Raw genomic sequence first — 20080 nt, 5'->3', positions numbered from 1 at the left:
TATATATATATATACATTTTTTTTATATTAAACGGTTTTATACTAAAAGTATAAATCAGAGATTCTACAGTCTGCATGGAATAAATATCAGATAATAAATATTTTAACGCAGACGAGGGAAGCGATTTACAGAGTGTGGAAATTCATGTCAAATAAGAAAAAAAATCTGTAACTTGTTCGTGGCTCGTTCGGTCGCGGAATCGACGGGTAAATCGGCGAAGCGTGACGTGTCTCGGAAAAATGATGAAGTATTTAATATAAAGTTAATGTAGCTCACGAGAACGGAAGACTTGATCGATGCTGGTCATCTATCTTGGGTAAATGTGAAGTCATTGATCCCGTAATGTTTTATAAGTTTTCGCGTTATGGTACACGTACGTAAAAAGAAAAAAAACAATATAGAGTTGCACAGCGGTAGAGTTATCTATATATTGTGTGAATCTCAAAATCAGAGATTTCCGTAGAAAAATGTACGATATGTCAACTGTCACGTTTCCACTGTCGCGAGTAAATGTAAATCCAACGAAATTATACTATTTTCTGAGGAATTTCTGTCGCCTTTAAGTTGTAAAGTTAAGAAAGAATATGTCGCGAAAAGTATATTAGAAAACCGCGATTGCGCCGCCGCATAATTTCGGTACGTTGAATTTGATACATATTTCGATATACGTTCATTTGTTCGCCGGTACGCTGGAATCTGCCACCGATGTGGCGGGATGAAGGGTACCTGACATCACAGTTATTGCATAATTATGCAAATTACGTGGCCCATCGACCTACGATCACATGGATGTTTCGATTGGCACAAAGTATTTGATACATTTGAATACCCCGTGGGCGAAAATATGAAACGGGTTAAATCAAATTTATCCTCTTTCGTGTTGCAACATTACCTGTCATATCCCGAAAGCATGACGTACCGTACAGTTTGTAGCATACGAATCAAAATGCGTCATATCCATAGAACGATAGACCATCGAGTGTCAGTACACTTTGTCGGCGTTTAATTTCGGCGGTCTTCAAAGCACCGTGCTTGATATTGCTCTTTTCGCCTTTTACAAATGATTAAATATCGCTAAATATTTCACGTATATGCAAGTCAAAAAGTCCTTGGTCCGCTTTCAATCGGTTCGCGTAACATGATATTCCATGTTAATAATAAGAGAAATAGGAAAAAATTATGCGCAGATGAGTTTGAATAAAAATACGATAACAAGTTCCTTCCTTTCGCTGTACATCGAAAATTTAATATTTTCTAACCGTTCATTCACTGAGAAAAAAATGTACTAAATTTTAATAAATATTTATTCGAGTTATGCTAATTTAACATTTACTTACAGTAAATGAATATAAATTAGATAAAAAACATGATAGTTAACATGATAGAAAACATCGTGAATGAAAGTCTCAAAAGTATCAACGTGACAGAATTAATTCAAATTAATTGGTTTTTATAGCAAATAAATATATGTTAATATTTAGTAAATATTCAACTCGTAAAATGCAAACAAATATTTACTAAAGTTCAGTAGATATTTCTCTGAGTGTTCAAACACAATAATCAGCACCGTTTCTCAGTCATGGTAATTGGTAGCTATTAATCTTAAATTTAATCGATCTATTGTGCAATTCTCTCTGCATTCGGCAGAGAAATTAACGCGACATCTAATGATGCGCGGGATATCCATTGCGCGAAAACCGCATGTACACCCGCGGCTGGCATCGCCCGTGTCGGCGCCCGTGTTTTACGAAGTCGTGAAAGCAAGCACGGGCTCTCACGCGTGGAGAATGAGTGGAAAAGTCGTCGGTGTGGGTAGGCGTCAGTGCCGCAAAGCGGGGAGTTAGCCGCGTAGGGGGTTGCAAAGGGGTGGATGCGTCGGCGTGTTGCGCCGTAGCTTTTGCCGCGGCGCCTGGCAGTCCATTGGCGAAGCCCTAACGAGCAGCGGGCGAGAGCGGAGCATTCCCACGGAAAGATTCATAAGAACTCTTGAGCGGGCTAAAGTGGACGTGCTTTTTTTTCGCGAGCGCATCATCGATACGCCGCAATTTTTTTTTTCTTCATAAAAGCCGCCCCTGTTCGGTTACATCTTTGCCCCAGTCGCGTTGCCGGTTGCATCTTTGCATATTTCACACGTCGTGTAGGCAAATAAATAAATGTCCTCGTGCAAGTAAACATTATCTTGGTGCGAATACTTGGTTTGAAGCGGCACTGTGAAAAGTGACTCGTGTCGCACGCCGTTCGGAGAGCCGGGGCAAAAAATTTGAAAAACGGTGCACTCGGATGAATCCTCGATGAACCATTACCGTGAAATTTTAGTGCTTCGGACCTCCAGGTCTGTCGGCGACATGTGATCGTGCACGAGAGAAAGAGGAAGGAAGATAAACCGCGCGTGAATTTGCACGCAATCTCGAACTAATTACTTTCGCGCGTATCGGCTGCTGCGATTCGCGTGGAGTGATTGTAGAAATCGAAAATACACAGTAGGTCGAATATCGCTTTCTCATTTTCTATCCTCATTTGTACGTAATCATGTTTTAAAGAAAGTGACAGAAAAGCAATAAATGGTTAGAGAGAATTTCTTTTTGTCGTTTTCATAAAAATTCAACGAGTTCATTACTTTTATCAGATTATTACGTCCGATGAATTTCATATTTTTCGCGAAATCTTACGTGCCATAGCATGTCACATTCATCATGTGCAGTATGAATTGCAAAATTGGATGTAATTATTAATACAACTTATCGTGAGAGATGATTTATAATGTGAGAATAAATGGGTATAAAAGATGATCGGTCATCGCACGATTAAAATTTCCGGCGACGAACATGCGAGTTTTCTTTCGGCGTGTGACATCGCGCACGTAATCTTACCGCACAGTTAACTCGTGTCACGTTGTTAGTTTCGGATTAAAAACTATACGCCGGTCACCGTAAAAGTAGGACACGTCCGGTCCCGCCCTTCGAGGCATTACCTGATCCATCTGAAGGACAAAGGGGAGATGGATAGATAGAAAAAAAGAGAAACGAAAAAATGCACACGAAATTACGCGAAAGAGAAAAAGAGATCGTATATGGGCTTCATGACGTGATTCGCGCCATCGATTGTGCGATGGAATTGACATTACGAATGCAGAATTTTTCTGCAGCAGACGGCGATAGATTTTTTATGACTTCCGCCGAGAGAGCTGTGAATTTTTTTACTCGAAGCGATAGAAGCTGATCTGTTATTTAAATTCCCTGTGATTATAATATCGACAAAAAAGTATATATTTACCCGGGGATTTTCGGTTGATTGCCGACCTGATGATGTCGAAAACTTTTGCATTTTTACAATACCCAATTTAACTCGATTCGTTCCAAGTTAGTTCCGGTAACAGTTAGATAGAGCTACTAGGTAAGTGTTTGTAAAGCGTTGATGTTGTAAACAACCATCAATGCAGCTAGCTCTCGAAACGCTTAACGTGCTCCGGGCCGTTTAGAACGTAACCGAGGACTACCACTTACGTAACTGGATAGATGGAGAAATTTCCTCTCTATTTGTTATCTAGTCCGACTATTATCTTTTTGCATAAATACACTAAAATCTGTATACACGATTATATTTAATGCCAATATTGCGCGAAGCATACACGAAGCATAAACGGATCGTTTCTCTCTTTCGTAATAGTTTTCAGATAAAATAAAAATATAATACGTATTTGTTCGAGAGAATTTAAAAGACGGTCGCGTATCTGAAATTCTCGAGCCGTTCGAAGCGACTGACGTGCACGTTCGTGAAATTGCAGATTGGTGGTGCGCAGGAATTGTTTCGACACATCGCGAACTGTGATTCCACGCGAATTACTCCCGGTTGAGCGATACTCTCCCGTAGCACACCGCAGATGTATTGCGGAGTCCAACAGGATACGCGTTCTCCGATCGACCGTGAATGACCATCGCTACTTGAAGCAATATTCCGAAATGCTAGGCGCTGCCGCGGAGTAGATTCTGTTTCGACGATGGCAGCGTTTCGCGCGGGCGAGTCGTAAGCGCGATTCCGGCGGAAGTAGATAATCGTATGATTTAACCGTTTAAGCGATGAAGGATAATAGAGGGGGGTGGGACGAACAGTCGTGTTAGCCTCTAACTGCGAGACTCTTCTCTTCGCGACGGAAAGTGTCAATAAAAGGGAGATCTGTGATTTTTGACAAAACCGGTTTCAGTGAAGCTGCATGAAGAAAAATAGACGGAGTTCGGCGAAAAAGAGAGAAAAAAAATAGAACGGCGGGAAGAGAGATAAAAGGAGAAAATTCAAAGTGCGGAGTCACTTATAGTGCCGTTGTACATGGAAGTAAGTATATCAATAGCAATCGATCGATAATTATCATGCTTGTACGCGCAGTTTATTAGCGCGTTTGCGTTCTACCTGTGCGAATCGATAACACTGATTTACATATTTTCCGATAACACCACATACTTCAACGTGCTATTAGATGTGTAATCGCATGTAATTATCCTGCGTGCGTGTAACGAGCTCGAGGGACCGTTTCCTGATCGTTTCAATGCTTTTCATTTGCACTCGATTTAAGGTAGCATTTCGACACATTAATTTTATCCGCCGAGCGATTATTCGTCAGTGCCATCATAGATTTGATGGGAATTGCGTGCGTATTTCGTGTTAATTACGTTCGTAGAGGGATTTATCTGCATCGGACATTGCAGCCGTTTCTCGTGTTATTTTCTCTCTCATCGTTTCTTATTCGTTAGCTTCTCTGTAGAGGGATTTATCTGCATCGGACATTGCAGCCGTTTCTCGTGTTATTTTCTCTCTCATCGTTATTCGTTAGCTTCTAGTGTATTTCTCGTGTATAATATGAGAAACTTCGTTAATACCTAACTTAAGTGTATAAGTATTTTCATTGTATTCCAGTTATGCGTAACGTACGTATTGTCTTATAATTCAACCGTTCTGATTCGTTTCTGGTAGGCTTTGTAGCAGTTAACAGAAAGGACGATTTTAACGAAAAATTTAAAAATTTAGCTAGATATGTACATATTTAAAATTAATTTTGTTAGACCAACAAAATAATTATATAGGAAATTTGAGCATGATGAGCAATTCTGTAAACAATTTTAATTATCTAGCAACCAGCTCAAGCATTCTGCATAATTATTTTAATAGTTCAACAAAATTATTTTCAGAGTTCTACATAGCTAAATTTTTTAATACTTTGATAAAACCGTTTTTTTCCTGTAGAATCTTTGTCCCTATTAGTCTTTGAGCCAATTTGCTTACTACTGTATTAATTATTAAATATTTTATAAGCTTTAATTTTGTCTGTTTGAAATCAATATTTTTTAATATTTCTTTTTCTTATAATATTTTTTAATCTAAAGATGTTAATATTTCATACTGTTTTTTATAAAAATAAAAAAATGTTTTTATCCCTATTAGTGTGCCTCTCTAAAGGGCGATGGCTCTATTAACGTGTCCCCAACTTATCCGCAAATTTGACTCAACGTATAGCTACTAAAACAGATAATAGATATAAACTAATTATTCAAGTTAATATTACATAAATCATTATTTTAACTTTTGTACTTGCAATTTCAATATTTAATCATAACGCGACGCTATTATTTTTTGTAGTTTAATATTATCTTTCATATTGTATACATTTTAATATTTTAACTTGATAAAGAATACTTGATTGTATTTATTTGTGCTTTCTTTATGGCTTATTTAAGTAAAGACACACAATAGAGACCGCTGATGCTTTACCATTTGTATAATCACGTTCTTACATACTCATTGTCAGCACAATTTTATCGGGACACAATTAATTAAATTAAATTAAATTTAAAATGTGACATTTTATTACGCTACTTACGTATCTGTGCTCTGTGCAAACAGCATGTTGTAAACAGTTATAAAGTTATAGAAAATTCTGTTGAATATAATTCCAAATGTAATCACATATAATTATATTAAATATAATTTCGATCATTATTCTATTTATATGCTTTGTTTGGAATGAATTACATATGAGGGGGTCAATTGGACATTCAATTCACCATACTTTTTCGTAAGGCGTAACTATTATTCGGGGTCTCAATAGAAGTCGTAGCTGTCGTAGAGTCTCAAGTAGAAAATTGACCAATCACGCAGTCGAACATAAGAAGAATAATAGATTATGAAAGAATATTATGATGACAACGTTTACTTTGATTACTCTCACCTATATTAGAGGAAGGTCACCGATACCGACATACCACTTAAGTATTCTTTAATTTTCATAATAATCTATTATTCTTCTCATGTTCGACTGTGATTGGTCAATTTTTTACTTGAGACTCTACGACAGCTACGACTTCTATTGAGACCCCGAATAATAGTTACGCCTTACGAAAAAGTATGGTGAATTGAATGTCCAATTGACCCCCTCATATGTAATTCATTCCAAACAAAGCATATAAATAGAATAATGATCGAAATTATATTTAATATAATTATATGTGATTACATTTGGAATTATATTGGAATTATATTCAACAGAATTTTCTATAACTTTATAACTGTTTACAACATGCTGTTTACTGTTTGCACAAAGTACAGATACGTAAGTAGCGTAATAAAATGTCACATTTTAAACAAATTTGTTTTTAGACAATATTTCTTAAACAAAAGGGTAAAAATACAACTTCAAAAACATAAATACAAAGTAAAAAGTGTCTTCTATCAGATAGTATAAGCAATTTTTATAATACTGTTTGCAATTTTGCAATAATTAAGTTTTTTCGTGAGTTATGCAAAAATGAGCGTCTGACAAAATGGGCTCCAAAACTGACATAGTAGGCAATAATATCAACATTCCTATTCTATAAATAAAGATACACTATATCCTATTCTGTAAAGAAAACTAATTTATGAAACCATAAACATTTAAAATGACATAATATTATCAATAGTCACTATTATTTTAATTACGCAATTTGCAAAAGAACATCGTAAGAATTTTCTTCTCGGATTAATAGAATTGGTTTTTAGCTAATTTGGTATAGAAATAAGCCACAAATATATGAATTATGAGTTTGTACTTCTTTAATTAGCTAAACAGATCATGATTAGTGTTAATAAAGTGCAATAGTTAGTTTCTGAGAAATAAGGGGGTGTCACTTTAGGAGACCTATGTCAGTATCGGCAATTTTCCTCTACTAATAACAACAAAATATTCGCTCCTTGATAGTTATGGGACATAAAATGCGATGCATCGCGATTTTAGAATAAATCTGTTAAAATAAGTTCACGCCTCGGCAGACCCGGTTTTATCGTTCATCCTGATTTTCATTACATTCCTCCTTCTTGTGAAAACATTTTAGTACGGAAACTAAGACGAGATATCCCGTATAATATCTCGTGATTTGCATTTTCACGCTTGTGGTCGTCTCCACATTAGAGGAGAAACACTTTTCTATCTGCATTAATAACTGAGATTTGTGAGAGCCATTTGTTTCAGTGTGGAACAGAAGCGTATAATAACACCGACGGATATCGTGAACAGATTGAATTTATTCATTGCGTATAACCGTTGCGCAATTGTTTCTTTATACGCCTGATAGAGTGGATACACCGGCGAAACAGTAGTCGGCTAAAGTAAATACGCTAAACTAAAAACGAATATCGTTCAATTGAGCGATAAATTTCAAGTGATCAATTATTACTTTTCACAAACATTAACGCTACAATAACTGTATTTTCGAATAATTAGGAGGGAATTACGTATGGCTTATTTCGAGCGCAGGGAGATGGGGTGTCAGATAAATGCCTGTATTATAATATGGTCGTTACGTACGTACGTGACGTGAGCCTAGCCAACTTGCATGCACGGGATGCCACGCTTGTGCACCACGTAAGGTGAAAACGGGTCAAGAGGATCCCCCGTCATAAGAAAGTTAATACCGCATATGTCGCAGCTTGCTGAGCGTGGTGTGCAAGAACGGGCCACTTTTAAATGATAAATTACTTCTAATGGCATTAGTTTGCTGGCTGGCGCGCGAACTTTGATGAGTTTTTATCCGCGGGGGTGCGTCTACTACTCCTTGAGGAGTCGCGTTTTACGTCCGCTTAATCCCGACGAGCTTAATCTTCGTGACGCCCAATTTTTGTCGCATCCAATCTTCGTAATTGATATGCCAGATTCAAATGGACCAATTCATTTCACGACATGTGCGGGCTGATGTCACGTTTTATTATTTTCCATCTAGGTACGTGCTACGTGCATCGTGTGTTTCACGATGTGACGTTAATTTAAAGATCTCCGCTAACGTTAAGGGTTTTCCTTAACAATAAATTGCCGTTCGTGTTCCCTCAACGAATGAATCCCGTCGACGACGCGCTACAGGACTCCCTTAACCCGATTTACATCCGGGTAGCTTAATTGGAGAAGCGAGAAACGTTACTACGATCTCTATCGCTCTATACTAAATTCCAATCAGTGTTGCAACGACGTTCTCACGGTTGCCCACTGCAGCGATTTCGTTCTAATCATCACCTTATCCTTGATAACGCAAAACGTTATATTCTGAATGATTATTTCATACACATTCCGTAACAGCGCAATCGCGTTCAGCGCAATGGACCGATATATATTGCTATTTCGCTAGATACGGTACATGTCGTACGGCATGCCTCGCGGCAATATTTGCATTTTAACCTTCCGAATGATTATAGTAATTCTATAGTGATGTATCGGTAATGATATTCTCGATTTGTGCATGCCGACAGAACATGATATTCTCCGAAATTGACAAATCGTATGAATTGATCAATTGTTTAATTGACTAAAGCGTTTAATTGCAGCTACGAGGTCGACACGAGATAAAAAATGTAAAATGTCTGTGACAATAACAATAAAATACAGTAACGTATATTAATGTGACCGAAGAGACATTAATTATTCCTTTTTAGCACGTTGTACATTTTAGCCTCGTTGTATCTCACGAAAGTTTGGCGAGTCGAGAGAAACAAGTAGTAGGTAGCGCGCGCAAGAAATAAGTGGCATTACGACAACTAATTAAATATTTTATGGCAGAGAAGTAACAACTTTACCAGTAAATCTTGCGGAGAGAGAAATCGCGTGGCTGGAGGGCCTTAAGGAAGGGCCCATGTTACAAGGCTGTACATATAAATTGTAAAACGTTCGCTATCTTTGCAGCGCTTGGCGCCAGAAGTTACAGTTAAACACTCGGGAAACGAGTCGGATTCTCCTCGACGTTTCTGTTATTACCGTCGATTTCATCGTACAGTTTTGATTCCTGTAATCTCTTCTTCTTTCTCGACTGCTTGAAATACGCGAACGTTTCTTAATCGCGGATTTGATATTCACATTCGTCGGAATTATACCCGAATGATACGACTTTTCAGGTACTCACAACTTTAAGCGTATACTCGGCGATGGATCTCGCGCAATGGATATTCCGCGTGAATTCCACTTCGCGCAGGAGTGGCTTATTACCCTCAGTACCGTCGATTTATTCGCAGGGAAATATGTATACGATCTCCGTCTGGTTATCTCCTTTCTCGCGTTGGCCGTAACGTGGGACGCTCTGAATGTAAGCCGCATTGCCGGCGACAGCTTGATCGCTCCTTAAATTACTTTCCACGCCCGCGAGCATTACTCGTGGCGGTGAAACGTTTATACTTGTCTTCACCGTCTTCTCCTCCTTCCCTCTGCGACATTCTAGGGAGAGACGCAATCCGCGCACTCGTTTAACTCGCCGGTGTTTACTGCATCTCGCGAGATTATCATCCTCCTTATAATGGTTATACACGACAACGAATGTTTAATGGGGTGGCACAATAGATGGAATGAATAACGCGCTCGTGCCTATATGCGTGGCTCTTGGCTTCCGACTTCATCCTAGGGAGAGATCTTCCTTCTGCATCTTCCTTCATTCTCCGCCCTCGTCATCGTTACCCTTTCCGTGACATCTCCATATCCCACATCGCGCTGTGCTGCCAAGCGCTACACGAATTCTCTGTCGCTACAGCACTGGCTCTGGCTCTCTTACCCTCGATACGCTCGTAAGTTGTTACGAAATGTCGTCTTGGGGCGAAAGTTCGTAGCCGCTGTAATTGAGCCACCATATCGCGCGCAGTTATCGACCGCGGATCCAGAATTGCTACGTTATACCTTTGAGAGTGATTTCCCGTGGATGTCGAGCGCAGTCGCTGCTACTTGCGGTATTCGCATGTAGCCTACTTATGTTCTGGCAAATCGCGAATCGAGCTAGCGAGGGAGCGATACCGCAACGATACGACGTAACGGGATATGATAAGCCATATATTTAACGTGAAGGCGCTCTTGCAAGATGAAACGGGAATGTTCCTCTTGCTTGTTATCTCGACTCACCAATAACATGTACCTAATAATAACGTAATCTTTTAAATTTGAATTTCCTATTATTCTCGCAATTATTTATTTTTTGTTGTCACCATTCACGATTGTCGTTTGACTTTTTATTCCGCTATTTTAACAATGCCAATATTTTTGGTATATGCTAATAATCGTTATGTTATAGTTTTATTGCAATATGGAAAGAATGATTTTAGGATAAAGTATCTAAAAATACAGAGCTGAAAATAATTTTGTTGAATTACCAAAATAATTATGTAGGACTTTTCAGTTGGCTGTCAGAATGTCAAAATTTTCTGCAGCATTGATTGTCATACTTGAATTTCTGGCACAATTATTTTGATGATTCAACAAAATTATTTTCAGTTCCTGTATCTAGCTAAATTCTTGTAGCGAATTCGATTGGATGCACTCAGTGCGCACTGATGCACATTAAAGCCGTCGTACACAAAAAAAATGTAAAGATATGTTTACACATAGACGTAGAAATCGATTAAATCCTGAAATACTCAATACATTTTATCGTACTATTAGAGAAGAGGTAAAATATTTATTTTATAATTCGAAATCCTTACATTTCACTTTTGTACTCAAATTAAATCAATATACAACGTCTTTAATATGCACCAGTGCGCACTAGTACTCCCAATCGAATTCGCCATTAGATTCAGCAAAATCGCTCTTTCTGTAAAAATTTCACATCAATCCTGAAGCGACTATATACAAGCACGATTAATCAGCCGCCCTTTCGCATCTCCTTGATAATGCTTGTTCTGCATTTGCTTCTTTACAATAGCATTCCGAGTTTTCGCTCTGCGTTTCTCAATAGAAGTCGGCTGGGTCAATCGATATATTGAATGAAGGAACCATTTGGAATGCTTATTGCTGTCGTACCGATTCGATTATGTTGGTTCTGGAAGGATCCGTCTCATGACTCTTTCGACGTTCTTTTGGATGACGACGCTCGTTCTAAGAGGATCACGAAGCGTTCTCGAATGCGTCGCAATCTACTCTTGATTTCTTGTAATTTAATGTTATTAGATCTAGGGAGAACCGCCGGTTCTGTCGATATTCAAAGAAATGAAAAAGAGTTTCCCGTTGAATCTCTACGCACATATATGCATATAGCCGGCTTATTTTATACGGGATGTTCTAGCGATTGAGCTATTTTATGATGTATCGAATAAGGATTATACGACATAAAACTTCGTCCTAGAAATAAGGTAGAATATACTTTAATATATTCGCGTATATACGATCTTGCAGAAAAATGGTTTATGTATCAATCACTTTTTTCAACAATACTTAATGTACCAAAAGAAAAATTTTTGATATTTATGACTATAATTATATTTTATTATAATTATTACTGCTATAATGTTAGTAATAACTATATGTATTCTCTAAAACATTTAGAGTGAATTTCTCTCTGAAGAGTGAAATCTCATCCTTAAAGATTGAAAGTTGATCCATTCTTTCTCTCCTTTTCAAGACTGGCTTAATTTTCACTGTGTAGAGTGAGATTCTACTCCAAAGAATTTACAGAGTATATATACTCTATCAATAGATATAGCACTGAAAATTATTATAAATTATAAGTATTGTCACTAGAAAAATGGTTGTAATATACTATTATAATTTAGAGTCATATAATTTATAGTTATTTTTTAGGACAACTAAATTTTGTATGAAATGTAAGTAAATTGCCTACATAAGCCTTTGCGATTAGTGTGTAAATAATGTATTTTTAAAAGGCGATAAGATATAATTTACAAATAATTGGAATGTTAGTTACGAACGAAGTTAACTGCAAATATTTTGATTCTGGATTTGAATACTTTTCAAGGTGGAAGTCAAGTACAAAAAAGTACTTGACTCCCATACTGAAAAGAACTCAAATCCAGAAACGTTTGCAGTTAACTTCGTTGATAAGTACATTCTAACTGTTTGCGAATTATATTTTTACAAATATATTATTTATGCACTAACAGTTGCAGAAACTCATATAAACAATTTATTTATATTTGCCTAATTCTCGGAGTCATGAAATTATGATTTTTATTTTAATGTATAATATTAAATATTTTATATAGTTGTTAAAGAAAAAAAATGACTATGAATTATAGTAATTATAGTAATTATTTTTAATAATAACTATCATTTAGTCATTTTCGTTAAATATCGCTAACTGTATATGTTTTGGATAGAATTACAGATATAGATAGAATTATAGTTACTATTAACGTTAGCAGTAATAACTATAATTATGGTAATAACATGTAATTATAGTCACAAATATCGAAAACTTTTTTTTTAGTGTTTAATAAAACGTAAAGAATTTTATTATTTAGGAAAATTCGAAATAAATCCGTAATTAAAGGAAGCGGCAAGAGTAATGAGAAGGAATCCTGCATAAGTCGCGTTTGATCAAGAATCTTGTCACCGAATAAATTTTATGCTCGATATGATTTTTTATATAATGAACTTTGTAGAAGAATCTATATATAAAGCAGAGAGTTATATATATTAACAATGTCTTCGGTCGTATTACATTCTTGCTCGTACAAAAGCGCAAGTTGACTCCCTCGTTACACTGGTAAAGCCATTAAATTTACATAAAAATGTGCCCCCTTGAGATCAGACCATTCAGTGTGGGCGCGAGGTCGAAGAAGCGAAGTTTATCTGAGGGCACGGCTTTATACTGTCAGATTAAGGAGTTGGAGTTTAACTTTTAGCCTGAGATTAACTGCTAACCGATACGTTTGTGTGCGTACATTTCTCGAATAACTATAAAGACTATAAAGGGTTTCTCACATCTTCTATGTTAATGGCAAGGATAATCGTATGGCAGCCTCCTTCGTAACGCGTGATTATTAGGTATATAAAACCACTAGTTGTGGATCACTCTTTAAAAAAAAATTCTAAAATTTTTATCCAGAACATTATCAAATAATTAATAAAATAAATCCGTATAACAAATCAAACTAACCAAGACTCCTTATAAATCAAAGAGTTGGAAAGAATACGGACGTTAGGAGTCAGGCGCAGAAAACGTCGCACAAATAATACACTTGTGAAGCTTGAAACTTTTTTATTCTTATATAAAACCACTAGTTGTGGATCACTCTTTAAAAAAAAATTCTAAAATTTTTATCCAGAACAATATCAAATAATTAATAAAATAAATCCGTATAACCAATCAAACTAACCAAGATTCCTTATAAATCAAAGAGTTGGAAAGAATACGGGCGTTAGGAGTCAGGCGCAGAAAACGTCGCACAAATAATACACTTGTGAAGCTTGAAACTTCTTTATTCAACAAACACGCTTACATGTTTCGGCTCATTTTTTAGCCTTTCTCAGAGCAAACACAAACTAACATATATAAAGTAAAAGTTATCCTGTGATGGTGAGCTCCCCTACATCGAGAATTTAAATGCTAGAATTAAACAAAAAGAAAGAAAAAGAAAATGAAAAAGAAGGGAAATATTAAAAATGTTGAATTAAAGAATATAGAAATAACAGGATAACTTTTACTTTATATATGTTAGTTTGTATTTCCTCTGAGGAAGGCTCAAAAATGAGCTGAAACATGTAAGCGCATTTATTGAATAAAGAAGTTTCAAGTGTATTATTTGCGCGACGAGTTCTGTGCCTGACTCCTATAACGCCCATATTCTTTCCAATTCTTTAATTAATAAAATATTTAATAGTCATGATTGATCATAAAGATTACATTATGGATGATTTTATTACCATTTTATTACCGTTTTATTATAAAGTAATGACAATTATATACAATATTAGACTATGTATTAATTACGGATCAATTCACTAAATGCTTTATCCTTTTTGGTGGCGTTACTACATCCCATAAGAATCATAAAGATAATTTCCGCATGCATATCGTAATATATATAACGAAATTATAGATGATGATCCGTATCTAGTTCTAGAGTTGTCTAATTGTGGATTATGATGCAATCTTAACATATTCAAATTTTTTTATTTAAAATTAGTGACAATTAAAAATTAATGACAATTAAAAAAAATTGAACGTTTAGCAATAGAAAACAGTTAAATTATGAATAGCAACACTTTTCGCATATAGATATGTATACTATTTTATATTCTATTTTAATACTTAAAACAAATAAATTTTTTCGCGATGGTGTCATTTGTAAAATTTGACAAGTTTTTAAACATTTTTATAATAAATTTACACAATAAAAGTATCGTTATAACATAATGATTAAACAATACTCGTGGACACATTTAATTTCAACTGAGCATAACGTTGATTTTTTTCCTGAAATCTAATGTTCATTACTACCTACTATAAAAATCATAAGGCAATTCTTATGATATTACACTTTGAATGAATTTTTAAAGATACATACGTTTGTTAACAAATTTAATTAGTTAACGACATCAATAAAATGTGTAGCGCTGTTCCTAACAAATTAAATTCATAAAATAGTGAATGAAGGCAAATGAGAGTATAACGCAGTTGTTATAGCGTAATTAAATAATACCGTTATTCAGTGCAGTATTTAATTGAATATATTTTTATACGAACGTTTTGACTCTTTTTTTTGAGTTATCGTCAGCGTTACCAAAATTCTTTAGAAATAAAGAATATCCCTCATTCATCAAAGGCGGCCACTATAGGATTGGATAATCCCAAATGAGGTGTATGAATTTCTTTGTATATTTAATACAATTTTTTCTGTAATAAATATGAAAAAAGTACCGAATTATTGATGGATTATGCAATCTTGTAATAATAAGTGGCTTACCATTAGATGATGAGAGATGTGATTGCATGAATAAGTAAATTATAAATTATAAGAATCTCGTCCGTGAATTCGTGCAAACAAATAGTTATAATAGATATAAATCATTTGTGAGAGAAAATAAAAGAAAATACATGTTAGTTGAGGCACGACAAAATTGAGACTGACAGTAATATGAAACATGTGTTGAAGATACATACATAAATAATCTTTGTTTAGAAGGTTAAAATCAAGCGTTAAAATAATAAGTTAATTTATAATTTGTTTAAAATATAAATATTTGCGTGATGCAAAAATTCAGTGTCAGACTATAAGTTAAGACTATTATTTTGCATTTGTATATGTAACATCTCGCATACCAATCGTCTTTCCAAATAACGTTCACGATCTAGAATTTTGACGTTCTCCGAAATTATGATTTAATGAAAGTCCGTGATCCGTAATGACCGATCTAATGCCGTTAGAGCTATTAATTTGTCGAGGATGTTCTTGAATTCTCATTTTTAGTTTTCTGCCGATTTGACCTACGTATGTAGCGTTGCAATTTTCGCAATCGATTTTATAGACCACATTCTTATTTGAGTCTTTCGGGAGAACATCTTTGTGAACTTTCACAAATCTTTCGAGCTTATTCAAACTGAAAAATGCTAACTTTGTGTTCAAGTTACTAGTAATGCTCTTGAATTTATTCGAAATAGATTGGATATACGGTAATATAAATGAACCAAAAAGTACGTTCTTGTTCTGGTGGTGAGTTAGCCGTATTATTTTGTGCCTTTGTCTGTTTGTGGATTAACGCTTTTAATCTTAATTTTATCGTTCCAAAAATAAATTCAGGAGGGTAATTATTATCTAGCAAAGTGTTTATTATAAATTTAAGATTCTTTTCATAGTATCTGGGATATGACAATAAAAAACATCTGTTCCTATTATGATTCCCAAATTAAATTCAATTGATACTTGAAAGAGATTAAACAAATGCTAAAGAATCTTGTGATATGTACCATTTAATGGAAAATATTATAATTATTTAAATATAAAAAGTGATCCGGAACTAGCACCTGATCCACATCTAGTGCTTTTACCCTATATATTGTAACTATTTTATCGAAATTGAATGAAGGAGTCTAAATTAAAAAGAAAAGAAAAAACAGGTCTTGATTTACGGATTTATCAAAAGTACTTCGTTTTCTTATACGTTTTTCTCTTGAAGCTTTTATTCGAATCCTTAAATTTTATTTAAAAATGTAAGGCAGCTTATCGCGCATGCACACTTAATTTTATACGGTTAGATAAAAATTAATGAACAGGAACTATAAATTCTCAAAGTTTCTTCCCCCGATACTGCCTTTCGATGCAAAGAGCCATTATCCATTACCCTATAGCGTCGTTAATGACAAAATAGAGGATACTCACGGCGATTCGTATTTTCACTACTTTTCCGCTCGTTCCGGCGGTAGGAACGGAAGAAGAGAAAAAGAAAATGGTATATCCGAATCTCGGGTCCCAGAGACCCATTAACGCGCCAAGGGAGAAACTTTCCACGCGAATAATGCAAATTATCCTCGAAACGCCCGAAGGTAGTCGCGCGTCGCACTTTGTCTCCTCTTCCGCTCGTGCCGTTCTTCCTCCTGGTTCTAGCCTTGTAACCAGCAGTCTCTATCTCGCAACACTCCGTTCTTCTTTGTCCCCTTTACCTTCTCGCTCACTTGTACTTGCCCTTCTCCTCATTTCCTACTCCCTTCTCGTGCGAGATTTAATCGTTCGCACGAAAGTCCAACCTCGTGACCGAAACGAGTTAATCCGTTTACGTTAATGTGAGTAGGAACGCGTGAAATCTACTTTGAAAGCGGAACTTGCGCCTGTTCACGAGAATATTGCCTATCACTTGACGTTGAAATTTTTTAACTTTTCCTCTTTTTTCGGGAAAGAAAGAGGAGCAAGAATAAATTTGCTAATAAAACATTTTGGATAGTTGGGCAAGATATCGTTACAGAAATTTACCACTGAAAGGTAGTGGTGATCAATTATTTATTTTAAGTATTAAAAGCACTGTTGTTTTCGGTGCTTAATTATTTATTTTGAGTACAAAAAGCACTGTTGTTTAGTGCTTTTAATATTTAAAAGGAATAATTTCCAGTATTAAATTAGCCGCGGTGTTAAATTAGATTTTTATAAGGGTAATAAAGCGCGATACATCTTTAATTTTTTTATTATATAATTCGCGTCGGTTATTCCATTATTGGATTTCGCAACGTTCAGATGTATAATATATTCTCTAATTATAAAATCGGGTTGCGTAAATAATATGAACTTATTTCTATGCAGGGCTGCTTAATTTATTCCAGAAAAAATTGCTGCGACGCGAATCGCCGAAACAGCTTCCAAACAGCTGTCATAATACTTCATGAGGTTATTTTGTAAAATGGAGATTCAGTTACACACGTTCTTCCGTAATGTATCAAATATTGCGCTTTTTTTTCCGTTACAATACCGCGCGAGACCGTATGTCACATCTAACTAATTAAAATACTGCCAACCTTGACAGGTTTTTTTTTTATTTTCAATTCTTTTACCACGTGTACAGTTATATATTCTGTATCTGGTAAAACGTTTTACGCGAAATAATGTTGCGTTAGATCTCATAGAGCAGCTCGCACATCATAACGTTCATTCCGAATATATAGCGCAATCGTACAGCCAGTTCCTCGTGTAGAGTACAGTATATTATTCACCTCTTTCCACACGATTTTTTTTCGATACGAATATTTCGTTCATGTGATATGAAATATACAATATTTTCTATTCTATGTTGTTATATTATCTTTATTGTATTTTATAAAGTATATAATGTTTTATATCCTTTTACGTTATATTACCCTTATTATATAATGCGAAATTATTAAATAATTTGCATATCATAATATATGTGCATATTTTGTTCGCTCGAAGTCGTACATTTCCCAATTTATGCTAATAAGAAGAACGACGATTTTAACAATGGCAATCGCGCTAATAGAAGCTAGGTGGATGCAAAATCATTTTAGTAATACAGAAACGTTGTGATCGTTATCGCGACGTAAACGAAGAACGACTGCAAGGTGATACATTGCGAATTGGCGTCGTTAATTTAATTTGCGAACCTCATCAGCGGAGAAGTACTCTAACACCAGACAAGAAGAAAGTTTCCACGCGAAATGGTGGCCATTGAGATCTTATCAGAACATATCCGTCCACGAGCAATGGTTCGATTCTCTTCCTCTATTTTTTATTCGTAGCACCGTCCGACTATAAATTATTTTCCGATTCTGGGGAATTATGGATCCGCCTCGATCGGGCTCGATGTACCTCGCTCTACTAATTCTAGAAGCGCTTGGCGCAAAATATGTCATTTTTGTCATGGCTTGACGTAATCGGATCAGCACTCTTATGGAATTTTGCAAAGTTAGTCCTGCTTTCTCAAAATTAAAAAAAAAAGGAAGAACAGTACCTCTCCAATAGTCCCGAACTTTTGTATTGATTTTAGAAAAAGTTTTGTGTTTAAAGCAATGAAAGCATCACTTGAAAAACCAGGAGTTTAACTTTTCTCTCTCGTGCACACGACACTCTTCATTAAAAACTGCAATTCGTTTTCGAATTCTAGGATTTCAAATAGTTTAACAGTTTTAGAGAAGTTTCTGAAAAAGTCTGCTCGGAGTACCTCCAAAAATTAAGTCCAGAAAATAACGGAGTCAACCTTTGGTTCTGTGGAATCTTTGGGGAAGCATTCGAAACTCTAATAATTTTTTAAATTTTGTAAAAGTTGGATTAACTTCGTAAAAGTATTTTATAACAGCAGTGATTACGTTGGACAGTTTAGCTTTGCACAGAGGCAAATGAAAACAAAAAGACGAGACAGTTTTGCAGCAAAAATATCTAAAGCGATAAATCGAGTAGTATCAATGTTTATTACTGCAGCTTATGATGTTTAACAATGGACCGATTATTTGATAGCCTTCGAAAATTGCGGTATAGGTAGCAGGAAATTTCTGGGTTTCGACGAACAGTTCGATATATAAAACTAATATTTACGAGCGTGCTTCCGCGGCAGTAATATTTTGCCTGCGAAAATTGTGGGCGAGGTTCGTATTGGGACACGAGGGAAAAACGTTATAAATATCGTTTCATCATTGACCTATAAAAATGCCGAGAGATAAAAATAAAAAATTATATTTACCAGATTACTACATTAATACGCGCTTTTCGCTGGATTACGATCATTTATATCCTTTTAACTTTTTCCGACGCAACGATTAAAGTTTACTTGGCCTATTTGCTAGCTCGTAATATGACTCTTTTCGATAGGATTTTTAAAGTTAGTTAAAAAATCTAATTAGATAAGAAAATTTGTATATTCGGTCAAAGCGGATCTCAAATATTTATAAATGAATTTATAAGATCTGATTCTGCGCAATCTGTACGAATCTGTCGAAATCTTTTCGGTCTTGAAACGCAATTATGCAGATCTAGAATAATAATATTACTTATTAAATCGACAAATTTAATAATTTTAATGTAAATAAACATCTTTATAAGAATATTAATAATTAAATGTTAACAAGAATCTTAAATCTGTAAATAATTTTATTGCGGAAAATAATATAATAGTTGAAAAATAATTTAAATCGCGCGCGCAAAGTTAATATATAAAGATATCTATCTTCCGCTTATCATCATATACATTGCCAGTTTGTATGTACATACATACATGTAGGAAAATTAATTCAGATTTTTGTACCTATACAGATAACGTAATCCTATAACATTATTATCGATCTGACAAAGCATTTGCGCTTCACAAGAATCGATTCGCTAGAAACCAATGTTGCAAGCGAAGCATTTTCTGGTAAA

At 35.2% G+C, this 20080-nt stretch overlaps 1 protein-coding gene across 2 annotated transcripts in view; it reads left to right on the top strand.

Annotated features, from left to right (window-relative positions):
* Positions 1-2112: 2112 nt before the first annotated feature.
* The window catches only part of LOC108767592 (peroxidasin), a 219625-nt gene continuing 201657 nt past the window's right edge, over positions 2113-20080 (top strand). The window contains exons 1-2 of one of the 2 annotated variants that reach the window (XM_018517558.1): positions 2113-2481; positions 4203-4330. The gene's annotated coding sequence lies outside the window, so the exon portion shown is untranslated. Of the gene's footprint in view, positions 2482-3903; positions 4331-20080 lie in introns of those variants that run through there. The other variant, XM_018517557.1, reaches the window with a different exon arrangement.

The sequence above is a fragment of the Trachymyrmex cornetzi genome, unplaced genomic scaffold, assembly GCF_001594075.2.
Source record: "Trachymyrmex cornetzi isolate Tcor2-1 unplaced genomic scaffold, Tcor1.1 scaffold694, whole genome shotgun sequence".
Taxonomy (NCBI): domain Eukaryota; kingdom Metazoa; phylum Arthropoda; class Insecta; order Hymenoptera; family Formicidae; genus Trachymyrmex; species Trachymyrmex cornetzi.
Note: the sequence above shows the minus strand (reverse complement) of the source record. Positions and strands in the feature narration are given on the sequence as shown.